Genomic DNA, 20,426 nt, shown 5'->3' on the forward strand with positions numbered 1-20,426 from the left:
AACAAAAACTAAAACTTTAGAGCAAGGGTACATAGAAGGGGATTAGACACAACCAATAAATGATTGCTAGGCAATGAGTCCTTTACAGAGAACAGTAAAAATTACAAAACAAAAAACAACAGCAGCATACCAGATCAACAATCAAAAACAGTCAAACACACAGTTAAAACAGACACACCAGCCACAAACAGCCACAAACACCCGCACCATCAATTCCCCATAAGCACCAGAAGAGATCAGTAACACTTAAATTTCACCACTCAAGCCATAGAACTCTGCAACAGTGGTTGTGATAAGAGAGTATCCCCCCAGAAAGAGTCCGCCACATCCAGCCAAGGTTGCCCGATTTTTGTGAATTTTTTAGGCCCGTTCCTTATAGATCAGCTTATATTGAGGCAGCATTAGATTGACCATTCGATAAAAATGATGTATAGAAGGTGGAGTATCACCTTTCCAGTTTAACAAAATAAAATAAGTTTTCTAGCATAAAACAGGAGCAGATGTAGCAATATCCTAGACTGTGTGAGGGACAAAATCATTCAAAATACCAATACCAATAAAACAGGCCAACCTCTGGGGTACATGGCACCGGCAAATGCAAATTTTCATCAAAGAAAGCAAAAAGATCCTGCCAGTATGATGCAAGGGCCGGACAGGCTCAAAACATGTGCATCAAATCAGCAACCCCCAAGATCACAACGGGGACACGAGGACACCTATACAAAGCCCATGCGGGCCAGCCGAGCTGAGTATAATGATGATGACGTACGAATTTGAATTGAATAAACCTATCAACAGTACTAATAAAATCTTGAAAACAGACCTCCACTGCCTCCTCTCAATCCTCCCCAGGCAATCCAGGGAGAACCGCCTCCCACTTGAAACATTGTATGTTAGTGCAAACAAAAAAAGTATAACGGATGGTACTCAGTTGTTTCTGACACACACAAGTGCACTAATATGGCTACAATCACCTCAAGCAAGTATCCAAAAAACTTTGTGCTAGCGGCTGAGTTCTAAATATTCTATAATTCAATCTGATTGTGGAGTCTTTTTCTCTTTTTAATCTTCTATGTGGTTCTTTTGATTTTTCAGTGGAGGGATGTCATGTAGCAGGTACACAGCAGGGCCACTAAATGGGTTAATTTTTCAACAGTGTATGGTCAACATTGTCCCTCTAGGACTGGAAGATAATAATCTGGCAATATTGCCAGGTAAAACAGATAGGGATGGAAGACCAGATGGAAAAGAATGGCACTGTTGGAACGAGTGGAGGGTAAGCTACTATTTTAGGACTTCTTATTTTTAGACTTAGCAGCAGTCGTATCCATATTAGTGAGCTGAGCCTATTATGTTATTTAGGTGTCATTCACACTGGTAATGTTATACATGTTTTTATGGGATATTACTCATTGCATATTAATGCATATAATGATTTTAAATGGTACAATTCACCATGTATAATTACCCTGAGGTGTATTCAATTTAGCCAAAATAGAATTATGTGTGTCCAGGGGCAGATTAGATTCTCTGACTGCATAAAAATGTATGTAAACACATGTTAAGGGCTCATGAACATCGGGATATTGCACTACATAGTGTAAAATATGGCCGTATTTCAGCTTGCATAAACACGCTTACGAATGTAACTATGGCCCTGAATGCAGACTAAGGTCCCTTTCAGACAGGGCAGATTCCATTCTGATCAGCAGGAGATCTGTTCACAGATCCCCTGCTGATCAGAGTCGGGTGGGCAGGTGACATGTCCATGTCCGCTCAGTTTATGCAGAATGGACGTGGACCGAGCTCACTCTGCTCTATGGGCAGCTGGGAGTAACTTAACTACCCATTTAAATTATTACACACTACTTCCCTCCTCCTAAATGGAAAGGGACAGATCCCCTTCCATTTTTTTCTTTTTTTGAGCAGACCGGATCAGACCAAGAGGTAGGCAGGTGTAAAAGGACACTAGTCCGTTTATATCCGCCTGTCCATAGGGGATGCATGAACCATCCAATCAGGGCTGCCTGAAAAACTGCCAGGCAGACCTGTTCAGATGGTTCTGGTGAAAAGGGCTTAAGGCTGCATTCACACTTGAGCATTTTGTAGCTTGAGGCTCGAAGCTCCAAAAACGCTCAAATTTAAAAAATCTATTGTTCTCTATGGTGTCTGTTCACGCGATCATGTGTGAACAGGCACCATAGAGATCTGAGCGTTTTTGGAGCTTGGAGCTTCAAGCTACAATGTGCTCAAATGTGAATGCAGCCCAAAGCAGGCCATATGTGGGTCTAATTCCAAACATATTTTCTTCAGAAATTCTGAAGTTTCATGTGTTTTATAATCCGATGGTGCCACCATTGATTTCAAAATTTGACCAACTAAGCCTTCAATTTCACATGTTGCTACAATTTTCTTTTCTGTCCAGCATGTTTATTTCCTTTTTGATTATATTTCTCGCATGATTCTCCCATCATTGATTAGAAATTCAGGGTTTTTTTCAAAACATTTCCAACATGCCCAATCACTCAAATTCAATGGCTGCTTGAAAATCGTCCATTGCTGTGGCCCACTAATAGGTGCAAAATTCAAACAAAAATTCTTAGAAGAGAATTTCAAAAGAAAATTCTTTCAGAATTCGACCCATGAATGGCCGGCTTTAGAGTCCAAGGGCTTGCCCTGATGATCAGTACTCAGCAGTGCCACCCACCTGTGCCACCCACCTGTGCCCATCAGTACCCATCAGTGCCACCCACCTGTGCCCAACAGTACCACTCATCAGTGCCGCCCAGCAGTGCCGCCCATCAGTGTTGCCCATCAGTGCAGCATCATCAGTGCCAGCTCATCAGTGCCGCCTATCAATGCCGCCTATCAGTGCTGCCTATCAGTGTAGCCTCATCAACACACATCAGTGAAGGAGAAAAATTACCTGTTTACAAAATTTTATAATAGAAACAAAGAAAAACTTTTATTTTTTCCACTTTTTTGCTCTTTTTTTGTTTATAGCGCAAACAATAAAACACCCAGTGGTGAATAAATACCACTAAAAGAAAGCTCTATTTGTGTGAAAAAATTATAAAAATATCATGTGGGTACAGTATTGCATTTGTCATTCAAAGTGCGACAGCTGAAAATTAGCCTGGGCAGGAAGGGGGCATAAATGCCCGATAGCCAAGTGGTTAAAGTAGATTTTTTTTGGCTGCTGGGCAGAATAAAAACGCAAACCGCTAAATGCAGCAAAAACGCACTACCATGCATTTCAGCAGTGTCTCCATTGAATGCTAAAACGCCGGTTTTTGCTTTTAAAAAAGTACCTGACTCTTTCCAAAAATGCAGCAGCTCAAAAAGCATAGAAGTGAACATGTTCCATAGGAAACCATGTTAAATGGACTGTAGTGTGTTTCAGAATAAAAGCACTAAAAAATGCATTGGTGTGAACAAAGCCTTGCTGCGTCTGAATGCAACCTATACAAGCCTATGATGCTGCATTCTAACTTCCCCGCAACTGCATCCATTTGCACATGATTGTGGTGTGGTAGCGTGACATTCAGCCTGGGTTCACACTGATGCGGTCCAGAATTTGCAGTGTTTTCTGTGCAAATACTGCACCGAATTAGAACTGCACCCCATTCATGCAAACCGCTGCGGGCGTGCATGTTAAGTTAACGACACCCCGAAATCGGTCTGCAAAACGCGGTGCGATGTGCAGAATCGGATCGCATAGGTGTGAATACCCATGCAATCCGATTCTAGTGCGGACCAAAAAAAGGGTCCTGCACCTTTTTGGTGCGTATGCGTGCGATTTGAGCCATACATAATGTATGGCTCAAATCGCACTGCACAGAATTCTCATGTGATTTGCACAGGAATAGGGTGCGGTTCCTGTGCGAATGACATGTGATGTACCGCACCGCATGAGTGTGAACCTAGTCTTACAGAGTTAAATCAGGTGGTGAGGAGGCAGCATATCTCCTCCTCATAGCCTGTCAAATGCCCTTTGAAGAGCAATCCAAATGTTGTTTACTTTTTAGAGGCCACTGCCCATGTGAATGAGCCCTAACTGCGGCAGAATGACAGACTCCTGTGTGCATGCGCGGAATGACATCATCTCCACCAACCAATCAAGATACTGAAAACTCAGTATCCAGAAGCAGCCCAGGGAGAAGATGAGAGTCGCTGGCGTGGGATTTCACCATCGCATCCCTGGAAGGTGGAAGTGAGTGTTTTCTGGAGTTTAGGGTGAATTTGAATTGCAGGTAAAGCGCTGCATTTTCTTGTCAAGTGCTACATTTTCCACTAGTGCATACAGCTGCGTTCAAATGGAAACGGCTGCGTTTGATCAGAATGCACATCGACGCACGCCCTTTTATAAGAGATCACTATAAATCAAGCAGTAATCAAACAACGAGGTGGTCAATGACTAATAAAAGGAAGATGGTCTTACCTTGAGCAGCTTCGGACTCAGCGATGATTCCATTGTAATGTAAAGGTGGAAAATCTGGGTATAAATCAGAAACTCTTCCCCCTCCAATGTCCCATCGCACTTGTATATTTATTATTATTTCCTGAGCTTATAACTAGCCAGCCTGCGCAAGATACAATCCTGAGCTGACTGAATGACTTCCAACAAGTCAGGATAAACTTTGGTAACTAAGTAACGTGCTATGGGACAGACAGACCACAAGGTGTGTTTGTGTATCGCTCCCTGCCCTGCAATTAACTGTCAATCTCTCTGTGATTCCCCTGACGGGAAAAAAGAATGGAGGCTTTCCGTACCTGACAATAGAAATGACTGAGCCAGGTGTGAGCTATGGGATTACATAAAAGACCCCTCTTGCTCCGTTTACACACAACTCTCAGAGGAACTTTACTAGGAAACTAAAACTTGCTGTGCAGGCCTGGTAACCATAGCAACAGACTGCTCACAACTTCCCCTGACCAACTGATACATCTATTCCATGTGAATAGGAAGCTGCTCGGCCTACTTGGTGGCCTGAATACTGGCAGGAGATAGCCCAAGTCTGCCTTCTTCTGGGCCAGGTTCACACCTATGCAGTTTGCATTTTGCGTGTTTCTGTGGTGCGTTTTGTGTACTTGCACATGTGTTTTTGCCACGTTTTGTGTTTTTTTTTCTTCAACTTGTTGCTGGGCAGAATAGAACGTGAAAAGCGTCAAAAACGCACTACATGCTTTTCTGCAGCATCTCCTTTGAGGGCTAGTTCACACTAGATACGATTCAGTGCGCTTTTTTCTGCATTAAAAATGCATGCCCAGTGTTTTCCATGTATTCTAATGGCCCTGGTTCACACCAGTGCAGTCAGTTCCAGTCAGATTCCGGTGCAGAATAAAAAGTAAAACATGCTGCATTTTTTCTGCACAGAACCATACTGGAACATGACAAACTGCATCAAAACTGCACCAGAACCACATTGTTTTGCATTTAGGGCCAGTTCATACTATAGAAACGCAGTCTAGATGCGTTCCGGATGCATTTTTGCATGCACGTTTTTGGCAGTGTGTTTTTATCCATTCCAGTTATTCTTTTCCCCTCTCTTTTTCTTCACTTTAAATAGAGACATGTGCATTCCAGTGCGTTTTTGGTGCGTTTTACCATGCTCCAGTACAGTTATGTGCAGAAAAAATGCAGCATGTTCTTCTTTTTTTCTGCAGCTGGAACGCACTGGAACTGCAAGCACTGATGTGAACTATGACATTGACAACCACATCACCTACTTTCTGTGCATTTTTATGCAGAAAAAAAAGCAACTGAAATGCATGTAGTGTGAACTGGCCCTTAAAAAAGTCCATGACCCCTTCCAAAAAATGCACCGGGTGAAAACACGGAGATGTGAACCTGTCCCATAGGAAATCATGTTAAATGGACTGCTGTGCGTTTCTGCAAAACACAGCAGAAAATGGATAGGTATGAACCTCGACTTAATGCTTTACACCAATTCAGGAGGTCACTTGTCTGTCACACATACATGTAGGCCTCGTTTACACAGGCGTACTACAGCATACAATTGAGCAAGCGCCATGTTTGTTTGTATGCCCATATGGAAGAAAAATATATTTGAAACATATTTTAAAAATATTCTTCCCAAAATATTTTGACATATATTTAAAATACTACAATTCTGGCCATATTAAATATAGTTGTTCAATACATATATATATACTGTATGTTGATGTATGTTGAAATGCGTTTTTATTACCAAATATATGAAAAATATTTTTAAAATACATTTCAAATATGCTGTATGTCTTTTAAAATACAAATCTACATTTTTGCAATGTATTTACAGATGTATGTAAAAATATATAAATATATGTTAAAATGACTTTTTTATATGTTAAAAAAAATCTGAAGAATATATTTAAAAATATATATATTTTTAAATGTATTCTTGATTTTTTAAAAAAGTAATTTTAACATATATGTTTACATATATTTGTAAATGCATTCCAAAAATGTAGATTTGTATTTTTAAAGACTTACAGCATATTTGAAAATGTATTTTTAAAAATATTTTTCATATATTTTGTAATACAAATGCATTTCAACGTACCACACTTCTGTGCGGTAACAAGAACAAAGTGTTGCTATGTGGCAGTGCAAATAACGTTGAAGAAAGAAGTAAACAGCTGTGCGATATTCTGGAATGCACATGGCAGAGCTCATACTGGTCCTTACAGGCTCTAGCCTTCATAGTAAAACAGTCTGAACCTAGTCTGAACTTAGCCTTAAAGTCACACTAAACTCTGGTTTTAAAAAAAAAAAATGTAATTATCCTTATGTACAGTATACAGTGCTGTGAAAATGTATTTGCCCCCTTCCTGATTTTTTTTTTTGCATATTTGTTTCACCTAAAGGATTCAGATCATCAGACAAATGTTATCATTACACAAAGATAGCTGGAGTAAATACAAAATGTAGTTTTTAAATTATTTAATTTATTAAGGGAAAAAATCTGCCCAAACCTGTCTGGCCCTATGTGCAAAAGTAATTGCCAACCGCTAAATCATGAATGAACTGTGATTAACCATATTTTTTGGAAAGATGAGTTAAATTTCACTTGCCACACCCAGGCCTGATTACTGGCAGACCTGCTGAATCAAGAAATCAATTAAATAGAAGCTGTCTGATAAGTGAAGCACGCTAAAAGATCTAAAAAAACCAACACGTCATGCCGCGATCTAAAGTGATTAAAGAACAGATGAGAAACAAAGTAATTGACATGTATTAGTCTGGAAAGGGTTGCAAAGCCATTTCTAAGGCATTGGGACTCCAGCGAACCACAGTGAGAGCCATTATCCACATTTGGAGAAAAATTGGAACAGTGGTGAACCTTCCTAGGAGTGGCTGGCCAAAATGCCTCCAAGAGCACAACAAGCACTCATTCAGGAGGTCATAAAAGAACCCAGAATTACATATAATGACACTTGCCTCAGTTAAGGTTCATGAATGACAGAATGACATCTACTGACACTTGCCTCAGTTAGGTTCATGAATGACAGAATGACATCTACTGACACTTGCCTCAGTTAGGTTCATGAATGACAGAATGACATCTACTGACACTTGCCTCAGTTAGGTTCATGAATGACAGAATGACATCTACTGACATTTGCCTCAGTTAGGTTCATGAATGACATCTACTGACACTTGCCTCAGTTAGGTTCATGAATGACAGAATGACATCTACTGACACTTGCCTCAGTTAAGCTTCATGAATGACAGAATGACATCTACTGACACTTGCCTCAGTTAGGTTCATGAATGACTGAATGACATCTACTGACACTTGCCTCAGTTAAGCTACATGAATGACAGAATGACATCTACTGACACTTGCCTCAGTTAGGTTCATGAATGACTGAATGACATCTACTGACACTTGCCTCAGTTAGGTTCATGAATGACATCTACTGACACTTGCCTCAGTTAAGGTTCATGAATGACAGAATGACATCTACTGACACTTTCCTCAGTTAGGTTTATGAATGACATCTACTGACACTTGCCTCAGTTAGGTTTATGAATGACATCTACTGACACTTTCCTCAGTTAGGTTCATGATTCAACATCAAGAAAGAGACTGGGTAAAAATAGCATTCATGGGAGAGGTCCAAGTCAAAGCCACTGCTGACCAAAAATAACACAAAGGCTCATGTCACATTTGCCAAAAAACATTGATTATCAACAAGGCTTTTAGGTAAATATTCTGCAGACTGATGAGACAAAAGTGTAACTATTTGGAAGTTGTGCGCGCCGTTACATCTGGTGTAAAACAAACAGCTTTTCATAAAAAGAGTGTTTGATGTTTCCAGTCAGCCTTCTACAGGACTTCTATTGTTTAAAGCGGAGCTCCACCCAAAAGGGGAAGTTCCACTTTAAAGACTGGTCCCCTGCTCCCCATTAAGAATTAGAACCTTTGGGGAGTGGGTACCCAAAATTGACAGGTACCCTCTACCACTTCCGCTGCAATCACCTAGACAATCGGAAATGGAAGTTGTCCTCCCTCCCCATAATCTTGTGTGACATGTGACAGGTCCCAGAAGACTATGGAACCATTCAGGAAGCACAGCTCTCCTCGCACATGCGCAGTAGGCACCGAGCTGTGAAGAAGCAAGCTGTCACAGCCGGGTGCCCACACTGAAGATGCCAGAGCCTGGAACACAGGACGGCCAGTGAAATGGGCTGCAGGGAAGACACTGCAGGATCGTGGGACAGGTAAGTGGCTGTTTTTAAAAGTCTGCAGCTACATTTTTTGTAGCTGCTGACTTTTATTTTTTGACAGTGTGAGAGGAACTCCGCTTTAATCATATGCAAACAAAAATACAGTTTTTTTATTTTCCTTGCACTTGAATAGGTATTCTTTGCAAACTGAATTCTTACCACATTTTCTAAAATTCCCTTACAAAGTAGAGCCTATTGCCTTTAGTAAATGAACCCAAGACAATCATGCCCAGGGGTGCAAACAGCCGTGGACAGTATCAGCCTGTCATTGACTGTCTGGGACAGATCATAAAGACCTGTGTGTACCTGCCACAGAAATACCCAGGTCTGGGAGATGTACGACCCTATTCAGCCAAGTGCATGAGCAGGGGCTTTGTACCTGAGAATGCTTGTTAGTATTGACTCAGTTTTAGTTTTTAAAGCTCATGCACATGGGCAATTTGGCCTACACAGCGTTATACCAGGGATTTTGGGCAGAAGGGTGGCAAAGATGCAGCCAGCAGCCTGTCCAAATCAATGGCAGGCTGAAACTCGCCAATAAATACACAGTTGCTGTACTGCTTAGTGTTTGAGCAATGCATTCGTATGTTAGCTGCTGAGCTCCCTGTGAGAGTTTCTCTTATTTCTGTGAATCCTTGTGTTCCCGTGTGGCTTCAGAATTTATGCACCAGTGTGCCCTGTGTACTTCAGGAGAGCTTTTAGCGTTTCTGTACTTGTGTGCCCTGTGTACTCCAAGAGAGCTTTTAGCATTTCTGTACTTGTGTGCCCTATATACTCCAAGATAGCCTTTAGCACTTTTGTACCTGTGTACCCTGTGTACTCCAAGAGAACTTCCTGCGGTCCAGTACCTGTGTGCCTTGTGTACTCCAAGAGAACATCCAGTGTTCCAGTACCTGTGTGCCCTGTGTACTCTAAGAGAATTTCCAGCATTCCATTACCTGTGCACCCTGTGGACTCCAAGAGAACTTCCAGTGTTCCATTACCTGTGCGCCCTGTGGACTCCAAGAGAACTTCCAGCATTTCATTACCTGTGTGCCCTGTGGACTCCAAGAGAACTTCCAGTGTTCCATTACCTGTGCGCCCTGTGGACTCCAAGAGAACTTCCAGCATTTCATTACCTGTGTGCCCTGTGGACTCCAAGAGAACGTCCAGTGTTCCAGTACCTGTGTGCCCTGTCTACTCCAAGAGAACTTCCAACATTCATGTACCTGTGCGCCCTGTGTAGTCCAAGAGAACTTCCAGTGTTCCAGTACCTGGGTAACCTGCTTCTTAGCTTGCGCCTCTGCCCTTCTTAGGGCTCTTATCATCATTGAATATGCAGGCACCCTGAATCCAGTTCCTTTCCTAGTTTGGAGTATTCTGTGTTCAGAGTAACCCAGTGTCCCTTACTGTACTTCTGCTGCCACTTTGTGACCCTTTGGGAACTGATACCTGTCAAGTGTTTCCTTTGTGCCCTGCACCACCACAGAGCCCCAGCCACTGCTATCAGCTTAATCCTGATACCTGACCTTGGCTGTCTCCAATAACTGAGAAAGTGAGAAGCAGGTTAGCAACCAGTTGGAGCGCAACTGTAAATTGCTTATGTATAACTTACAACTCAGTAACCGATTGCTGTTATGGCACCTACCTCAAACTTTTTTCCTTTGATGTTAAAGCTGAACTCCAGAAAACATCCTGCCTTGCACTGGGGCTTCATCTGCACTGCAAGGTTAAATTGATCATTTATACCAAGAGGACTGAGAAAACCAAGTTTACTTACCTGATCCTTCTCTCCAGCAGGCTCCTCTGCACTGGTAGACTGATTCCTGCAGCCTCTTCTCCCTTGTGCTCCAGTAGTCTAAGACCCTCTGACATCATCAGGACCAATGCAGAACCCTGAACTAGACATGAGGATGCCAACTGGCAGTCCATCACCAGAATAAAGGAGCAGAAGACTGGGTAAGTAAAAGTTCTTTTCACATCTCCCAGACTAAACAAGTTCTTTTGGGAAAAACTCTCTCTAGACTCTAGGCATGTCAAACACATAACCCAAGTCTTGATCTTCTAGAATCCACTTGGCCTTGCTTCCCTCTTCAGGCTGGAGAATCCGTGAGCACTACACAGCAGCAGAGGATGCACCAGCCTTGTGCATTAACTGGGACACAATTAAGCCCTGTTTCCTGTCAAATGCGGTTTTGAAATCACACTACTACAGTGCAATTTCAAAGCCCCCAATCAGTGCGACTTTATGTGCAGCTTGCCGACATTTGTGAGACTTCATACACAGATGTCCAGAGGCGGCTTTAGGCTTTGTGAAGATTTAGGCAAAATTTAGACATGAGGCCCCACTCATTTTCTGAAGAGGCCATGTAGAATAAAATGGTGATATTTGCACCTTTTTATGTCACATGATATTTGCACAATTGTTTATTAAACACAACATTTCAGGAAAAAAATATAATAAAATGAATTTTAGTGCAAAAACACACAACAGAATATACATTTTTGGTTAAAATATAATATATATTGCATTGAATAAATAGATACCAAACATTCCATGTCTTAAAATTGTGTGCACCCGTGATATCACCAAAACCTACGGTGCTCAAAAAACACCATAAGTGACGCTTTAAAAGCCTTTACAGCTCACCAGTTTAGAGTTAACTAGGAGCTCTTGTGCTAGAATTATTGTTCTCACTCTGACGTTCACAGATATATGTCACACGTGTGGTTCAACCGTGGCTTACATACACATGCACACCCTGGGCTTGCATTTGCATTTGCACAGGTGTGCAGGGCAATGTGGGTTACGGCAATTGTTTTAAAAATTGTAATATATTTTATTATAATTTTAATTTTAAAAAAAATGTATTTTTATTTGATTGCTAGCACAAGGGGTTAATACACCCCTATGTGATAGCTTTGGACAGGTGACAGGTACTCTCTATGGAGACATTAGGGGTCTAATAGATCACAATGTCTCCCCTGCCCTTTACACCATCTAATCAAGCACAGGTCGGCTTGGTTAGATGTGTCCCCTGGCTGTACTGGCCAGGAAAGGGTGCATCTGAAACTGGACTTGTCATCTGGTTTCACTGTTTGCATGCGAGATCGAGACATGGATTTACTTTGGTTTTACAGCGCTCTCCCTCTCCTAGCTCGCGAATGTGTTCCCGGGCTACGGAAATAGCAGGAGATTCCGAGAACCATGGGAAGGGGCGTAGTTGAAAGTGAGGGGGAGGCACGCCAGCTGTGGTAGGCAAAATAGGTGGCTGCAAGGCCCCTGTGAGCACGAGGCCTCAGACAGACACCTAATTTGCCTAATTATAGAGCCACCTCTGCAGATGTCAATGCAAGTTGCACATGAAATTGCAAATAAATTGTACAGGAACCATTTTCAAAGTCAGTGCAACTCAGTTGAACGGTACCATAGTCGCAAATAGGTGCAACTTGTCATGAGATTTTGATCTGTCAAGTTGCATGACAAGTGGCACCGCGTGCCCCGGCGCTAAAAGCTACGTACTCACAAACAATGCAGAGCATCACACCCATCTCAAATTTCCAAATGAAACCCCAGAACTGGTACCGTTCTTCCAGATAGACTGAACGGGTGTCCCAGAGTCCTGCAGATTCTGACACATTTCGAGGATGCTCCCCCTTCTTCATCAGAGCCCTGGCTTTATTTTTGTGAGTACATTACTTTTATACTTTAAATAAATTGCGTCTTGGTTAATTCACAAGGCTGATGCTCCCTTTTTTGTGTAAACGAGTAGTTATCCCTTGCAGCGTGGGTGCATCCCCACTACAGGGGATGACTTTTTAGTTTAGCTTAGAAAATAAATGTTTGATCCCATACAGAAATTCTACTTTTATATTTTCTTTTGCTTATACAGCTTGATAAGTCGGTACTTTCAACTATTACTAGGTCAGAAGGAAATGCTGTAAATATTTTATATAGCTACAAATGCTATCATGAATATGTATGCCTCTATGGGCACAATGATTTTTAAGGATATTCAGAGAACATATTTGTCAATATGCTTTCTAGTTTAAAATGTTCTCAAAAATATTTTAAGAAGAATTCTGAGGTGTGCTTAACTATGCTGACGCCTTGGGCAAAGATTCATACACAAATAAGCAGTCATTTAAATATTGTGCATTACAAAGGATTGCTTTGATCATTACTGAATCTGCTAACTAAAAATCTGTTCTATCACTTGTACAAATTTTGAATTCAGCAAATAATAAAACAAAATGACTAAATTTATTTTTTTCATGGGACTTTGTACCTCCTGTGTGAAAGGTGACAAATATGTGGCCTTATTTAGGCTTCATTCAAAAGGGTGCTGTGGCCCATACATTGTGGATGAGTGATTTGTTAATGCTGCAGGAGTTGTCTGAAAATTTGTGTAGGCAGCCTGTTATTCTATGGAGACACAGAAGCTGTACGGACACAGCTGCACACAGGTATGCAGGTGCTGGTGTTTGGTCATGCACCCACTCCTGGACATCTGTCAAATTAGGACCTGTGGCTGTCTTTGTACAACCACTGCATCCCCTTCCAAGGAGATCCTGGAAACACTGAGTATTCCAAATCTCACAAAAAGATCCTTCTGCACTGTGCTGGAATGTGATTGGAATGATATTTTTGATACTCAGAATTCCTATGTTCTCGCAGGAAGGATTGTTACGTCACCCTCTCTTATGGGAAGCTGGATGCAAGGTCAGCATATATTTATTTTCTTCCAAAGGAGCTTTTTTAGGAGTGTTTTTACATGGTGATGATTTTACATTGGGCTGAGCTCCCTTTAAAAATTGATTTTTTTAAGCATTAACAATATTCCCTGTTTTATAGGGCATTTGGAGTTAAGCCTAAATGAATCTGAAGCTATGCTATGGTATTAATATATTTACGTATTATAAAGTATTAATTGAACTCTTAAACTCTCATTGACTTCTGTAACTGCGGGTACTGTATAGAAATTCATCCTCAAAGATCTCAGCAGAACCACTGAAGTTATTCCAGTCAGCTTATTTTGATTCTTCTCCATAAACACTTGTACCATTTTTACATTTTACATTAGAGATTAGAATGCTGCCTAGTCACTGCAGAGTGACCTGATCAGGTTTAGACCCTGACTTCGGTGCTTCTGCTGTGAATTTTATGGATGAATTGTTTCACAGTTCCTTCAGCTACAAAGGTCAGTAAGAACTTGTTTTAAAACAAATTTACTGCTGTTTAAGTACAACATATACAGTATGCTACCATAGCCTGACTGCTGGGTGTTTGATTGATCCCACCTGCTTCTGGAAGAGGTTTCCTGAATATAGGGCAGGGACATTCAAATTACCAGTATGAATATTTATCATGCCACAGCCAATCCCTACAAGGAGGCATCGGTATCCAGAAGGTGGCTGGGGAAGTGATAAAGGTTTGGGAGGCTTTGCCAAAGTATTCTTTCCTCTCCAAGGAGGGTTCCAGTTGTTGCTCCTAGGAAAGAGCTTCTGAGAAGAGATTTCAGTCTGCGCCCAGCAGGAGCTGAGTTGAGGACCTAGAGAAGACTGATTTGGATTTTGTTTGAGGGCATTGTTCTGAAGTCCTGGTCTAGAGAAGGATCTCTGTATCACCCTCATAGAGGATCTACCTGTGGATGTTGGGTGGCAGACAGTTCCTGGGACACTGTGAGCAAAGACCTTGCTGTGGACTGTGAGTTTGGCAAATTCCAGAAGGAAAATAAGTGCCAGAGGGTTCTATATGGATTGGGGCTGCTCTAATAGAGTCCTAGATATACGTGTCATTCCCTGTTACCCTCAGGAAAGGCTACTATAAAGAAGATTAATGAAAAGTTTGTCCTTCTATTGATTGATATTATTGTCTGTGGTATCCTGGGCCCCCCCTCTAGTTAAAGTTATTCAGCAATGAATTATAAAAAGAGATCTCGTAGACAGAACCTTAATTGTCGGTGTGCATAGAACTGTGCCTGTGATTGGCAGCCACTGTACTAGTAAGGGATATTTGAGCATAATCTCACAGCTACAAAATATTTTGAGAAAAGAAATGCTTTCATATTTTGGAATGTTTAAAAAGGTAATTTGGAGCATAATAATTAGAGATGAGCGAAGAAATGAAAAATTCGATTCGACTGATTCGGCGAATTCGTGGACAATATTCGATTCGAGTCGAATAAATTCGCTGTGAATTTAACTTAAAAAAGGGTGTTTCTAGGCTTCAGAGAGACTTAATATTAGTGCAGAACACTGTACCTTTAATTTAAATGCCCTTGGAGTCTGCTGGGGAAGAGAAATAATACTGTCTGTCAGTATGACATGCAGATGAGTGCCGTCGATCTTAGAATCACTGCACACTTCACTCCTTTGGCCAGTCACGGGGCCAAAACCAGTGTTTGGAGCCACAGTGTGGCGGTGGAGGCAGCAGCAATGGGAGGCCATACAGCAACCTATGACAAAATGGAAACCAGCAGGAGCGTGAGGAGACCTGAAAGTGGCACATGGCAGAGTGGGAGCAATGGGAGGCGGTACAGGGACCCAGGTCACACTGTGGGCCCAGCAGCAGCGTGACCAGGCGGTACGGGGGCCCATGGCCGATATGGGGCTTGGTGGCACCTATGGAAGGCCTGTAATCTGCCAGCAACCTATGACAAAATGGACAACCGCAGGAGTGTGAGGAGATTTCAAAGTGGCACATGGCAGAGTGGAAGCAATGGGAGGCCGTACAGGGACCCAGGTCACACTGTGGGCTCAGCAGCAGCGTGACCAGGAGGTACGGGGGCCCATGGTCGATATGGGGCCTGGCGGCACCTATGGAAGGCCGCTAATCTGCCAGCAACCTATGACAAAATGGACAACCGCAGGAGTGTGAGGAGATTTCAAAGAGGTACATGGCAGAGTGGAAGCAATGGGAGGCCGTACAGGGACCCAGGTCACACTGTGGGACCAGCATCAGCGTGAACAGGCGGTACGGGGGCCCATGGCCGATTTGACCTCATTCATCCCATAGTCCTGCCGACTCACGAATAGCGTGGCCTCCTCAAAGGGCCTGAGCAAGCGCAGGTGTCACACATGAGCTGACAATGGCTGACATCTAAGTTACACAGGGAGTACCTTTATCCGCTTTTAACATCAGGAAATCTGTGATGGCCTTTAGCTGTTCGTAAAGGCGGTCTAACATATGTAGGGTTGAATTACACCTTGTTGCAACGTCACAGCATGAGGAGTCGGTACGGGGGCCCATGGCAGATTACATGTCTGGCAGCAGCAATGGGAGGCCCGTAATCTGCCAGCACCCTATGTCAAAAAATTTAACACACCAGCAGTGTGAAGAGACCTGAAAGTGGCACATGGCAGCAGAGTGTGGCGATGGAGACAGCAGCAATGGGAGGCCGTACAGGGACCCATGAGAGACTCTAGACTTGGCAGCAGCATGAGGAGGCGGTATATAGGGGCCCATGGCAGATTAGGGGCCTGGCAGCAGCTATGTGAGGCCCGTAATCTGCCTGCACCCTATGTCAAAAAATTTAACACACCAGCAGTGTGAAGAGACCTGAAAGTGGCACATGGCAGCAGAGTGTGGCGATGGAGACAGCAGCAATGGGAGGCCGTACAGGGACCCATGAGAGACTCTAGACTTGGCAGCAGCATGAGGAGGCGGTTTATAGGGGCCCATGGCAGATTAGGGGCCTGGCAGCAGCTATGTGAGGCCCGTAATCTGCCTGCACCCTATGTCAAAAAATTTAACACACCAGCAGTGTGAAGGAGACCTGAAAGTGGCACATGGCAGCAGAGTGTGGCGATGGAGACAGCAGCAATGGGAGGCCGTACAGGGACCCATGAGAGACTCTGGAATTGGCAGCAGCATGAGGAGGCGGTATATAGGGGCCCATGGCAGATTAGGGGCCTGGCAGCAGCTATGTGAGGCCCGTAATCTGCCTGCACCCTATGTCAAAAAATTTAACACACCAGCAGTGTGAAGAGACCTGAAAGTGGCACATGGCAGCAGAGTGTGGCGATGGAGACAGCAGCAATGGGAGGCCGTACAGGGACCCATGAGAGACTCTGGACTTGGCAGCAGCATGAGGAGGCGGTATATAGGGGCCCATGGCAGATTAGGGGCCTGGCAGCAGCTATGTGAGGCCCGTAATCTGCCTGCACCCTATGTCAAAAAATTAAACACACCAGCAGTGTGAAGAGACCTGAAAGTGGCACATGGCAGAGTGTGGCGATGGAGACAGCAGCAATGGGAGGCCGTACAGGGACCCATGACAGACTCTAGACTTGGCAGCAGCATGAGGAGGCGGTATATAGGGGCCCATGGCAGATTAGGGGCCTGGCAGCAGCTATGTGAGGCCCGTAATCTGCCTGCACCCTATGTCAAAAAATTTAACACACCAGCAGTGTGAAGAGACCTGAAAGTGGCACATGGCAGCAGAGTGTGGCGATGGAGACAGCAGCAATGGGAGGCCGTACAGGGACCCATGAGAGACTCTGGACTTGGCAGCAGCATGAGGAGGCGGTATATAGGGGCCCATGGCAGATTAGGGGCCTGGCAGCAGCTATGTGAGGCCCGTTATCTTGCAGCACCCTATGTCAAAAAATTAAACACACCAGCAGTGTGAAGAGACCTGAAAGTGGCACATGGCAGCAGAGTGTGGCGATGGAGACAGCAGCAATGGGAGGCCGTACAGGGACCCATGAGAGACTCTAGACTTGGCAGCAGCATGAGGAGGCGGTTTATAGGGGCCCATGGCAGATTAGGGGCCTGGCAGCAGCTATGTGAGGCCCGTAATCTGCCTGCACCCTATGTCAAAAAATTTAACACACCAGCAGTGTGAAGAGACCTGAAAGTGGCACATGGCAGCAGAGTGTGGCGATGGAGACAGCAGCAATGGGAGGCCGTACAGGGACCCATGAGAGACTCTAGACTTGGCAGCAGCATGAGGAGGCGGTATATAGGGGCCCATGGCAGATTAGGGGCCTGGCAGCAGCTATGTGAGGCCCGTAATCTGCCTGCACCCTATGTCAAAAAATTTAACACACCAGCAGTGTGAAGGAGACCTGAAAGTGGCACATGGCAGCAGAGTGTGGCGATGGAGACAGCAGCAATGGGAGGCCGTACAGGGACCCATGAGAGACTCTGGACTTGGCAGCAGCATGAGGAGGCGGTATATAGGGGCCCATGGCAGATTAGGGGCCTGGCAGCAGCTATGTGAGGCCCGTTATCTTGCAGCACCCTATGTCAAAAAATTAAACACACCAGCAGTGTGAAGAGACCTGAAAGTGGCACATGGCAGCAGAGTGTGGCGATGGAGACAGCAGCAATGGGAGGCCGTACAGGGACCCATGAGAGACTCTAGACTTGGCAGCAGCATGAGGAGGCGGTTTATAGGGGCCCATGGCAGATTAGGGGCCTGGCAGCAGCTATGTGAGGCCCGTAATCTGCCTGCACCCTATGTCAAAAAATTTAACACACCAGCAGTGTGAAGAGACCTGAAAGTGGCACATGGCAGCAGAGTGTGGCGATGGAGACAGCAGCAATGGGAGGCCGTACAGGGACCCATGAGAGACTCTAGACTTGGCAGCAGCATGAGGAGGCGGTATATAGGGGCCCATGGCAGATTAGGGGCCTGGCAGCAGCTATGTGAGGCCCGTAATCTGCCTGCACCCTATGTCAAAAAATTTAACACACCAGCAGTGTGAAGAGACCTGAAAGTGGCACATGGCAGCAGAGTGTGGCGATGGAGACAGCAGCAATGGGAGGCCGTACAGGGACCCATGAGAGACTCTAGACTTGGCAGCAGCATGAGGAGGCGGTATATAGGGGCCCATGGCAGATTAGGGGCCTGGCAGCAGCTATGTGAGGCCCGTAATCTGCCTGCACCCTATGTCAAAAAATTTAACACACCAGCAGTGTGAAGAGACCTGAAAGTGGCACATGGCAGCAGAGTGTGGCGATGGAGACAGCAGCAATGGGAGGCCGTACAGGGACCCATGAGAGACTCTGGACTTGGCAGCAGCATGAGGAGGCGGTATATAGGGGCCCATGGCAGATTAGGGGCCTGGCAGCAGCTATGTGAGGCCCGTTATCTTGCAGCACCCTATGTCAAAAAATTAAACACACCAGCAGTGTGAAGAGACCTGAAAGTGGCACATGGCAGCAGAGTGTGGCGATGGAGACAGCAGCAATGGGAGGCCGTACAGGGACCCATGAGAGACTCTAGACTTGGCAGCAGCATGAGGAGGCGGTTTATAGGGGCCCATGGCAGATTAGGGGCCTGGCAGCAGCTATGTGAGGCCCGTAATCTGCCTGCACCCTATGTCAAAAAATTTAACACACCAGCAGTGTGAAGAGACCTGAAAGTGGCACATGGCAGCAGAGTGTGGCGATGGAGACAGCAGCAATGGGAGGCCGTACAGGGACCCATGAGAGACTCTAGACTTGGCAGCAGCATGAGGAGGCGGTATATAGGGGCCCATGGCAGATTAGGGGCCTGGCAGCAGCTATGTGAGGCCCGTAATCTGCCTGCACCCTATGTCAAAAAATTTAACACACCAGCAGTGTGAAGAGACCTGAAAGTGGCACATGGCAGCAGAGTGTGGCGATGGAGACAGCAGCAATGGGAGGCCGTACAGGGACCCATGAGAGACTCTAGACTTGGCAGCAGCATGAGGAGGCGGTATATAGGGGCCCATGGCAGATTAGGGGCCTGGCAGCAGCTATGTGAGGCCCGTAATCTGCCTGCACCCTATGTCAAAAAATTTAACACACCAGCAGTGTGAAGAGACCTGAAAGTGGCACATGGCAGCAGAGTGTGGCGATGGAGACAGCAGCAATGGGAGGCCGTACAGGGACCCATGAGAGACTCTGGACTTGGCAGCAGCATGAGGAGGCGGTATATAGGGGCCCATGGCAGATTAGGGGCCTGGCAGCAGCTATGTGAGGCCCGTAATCTGCCTGCACCCTATGTCAAAAAATTTAACACACCAGCAGTGTGAAGAGACCTGAAAGTGGCACATGGCAGCAGAGTGTGGCGATGGAGACAGCAGCAATGGGAGGCCGTACAGGGACCCATGAGAGACTCTAGACTTGGCAGCAGCATGAGGAGGCGGTATATAGGGGCCCATGGCAGATTAGGGGCCTGGCAGCAGCTATGTGAGGCCCGTAATCTGCCTGCACCCTATGTCAAAAAATTTAACACACCAGCAGTGTGAAGAGACCTGAAAGTGGCACATGGCAGCAGAGTGTGGCGATGGAGACAGCAGCAATGGGAGGCCGTACAGGGACCCATGAGAGACTCTGGACTTGGCAGCAGCATGAGGAGGCGGTATATAGGGGCCCATGGCAGATTAGGGGCCTGGCAGCAGCTATGTGAGGCCCGTTATCTTGCAGCACCCTATGTCAAAAAATTAAACACACCAGCAGTGTGAAGAGACCTGAAAGTGGCACATGGCAGCAGAGTGTGGCGATGGAGACAGCAGCAATGGGAGGCCGTACAGGGACCCATGAGAGACTCTGGACTTGGCAGCAGCATGAGGAGGCGGTATATAGGGGCCCATGGCAGATTAGGGGCCTGGCAGCAGCTATGTGAGGCCCGTAATCTGCCTGCACCCTATGTCAAAAAATTTAACACACCAGCAGTGTGAAGAGACCTGAAAGTGGCACATGGCAGCAGAGTGTGGCGATGGAGACAGCAGC

This window comes from Staurois parvus, unplaced genomic scaffold (assembly GCF_062004578.1).
Source record: "Staurois parvus isolate SC_StPar_1 unplaced genomic scaffold, SC_StPar_1.0 ptg000152l, whole genome shotgun sequence".
NCBI classification, from domain to species: Eukaryota; Metazoa; Chordata; class Amphibia; order Anura; family Ranidae; genus Staurois; species Staurois parvus.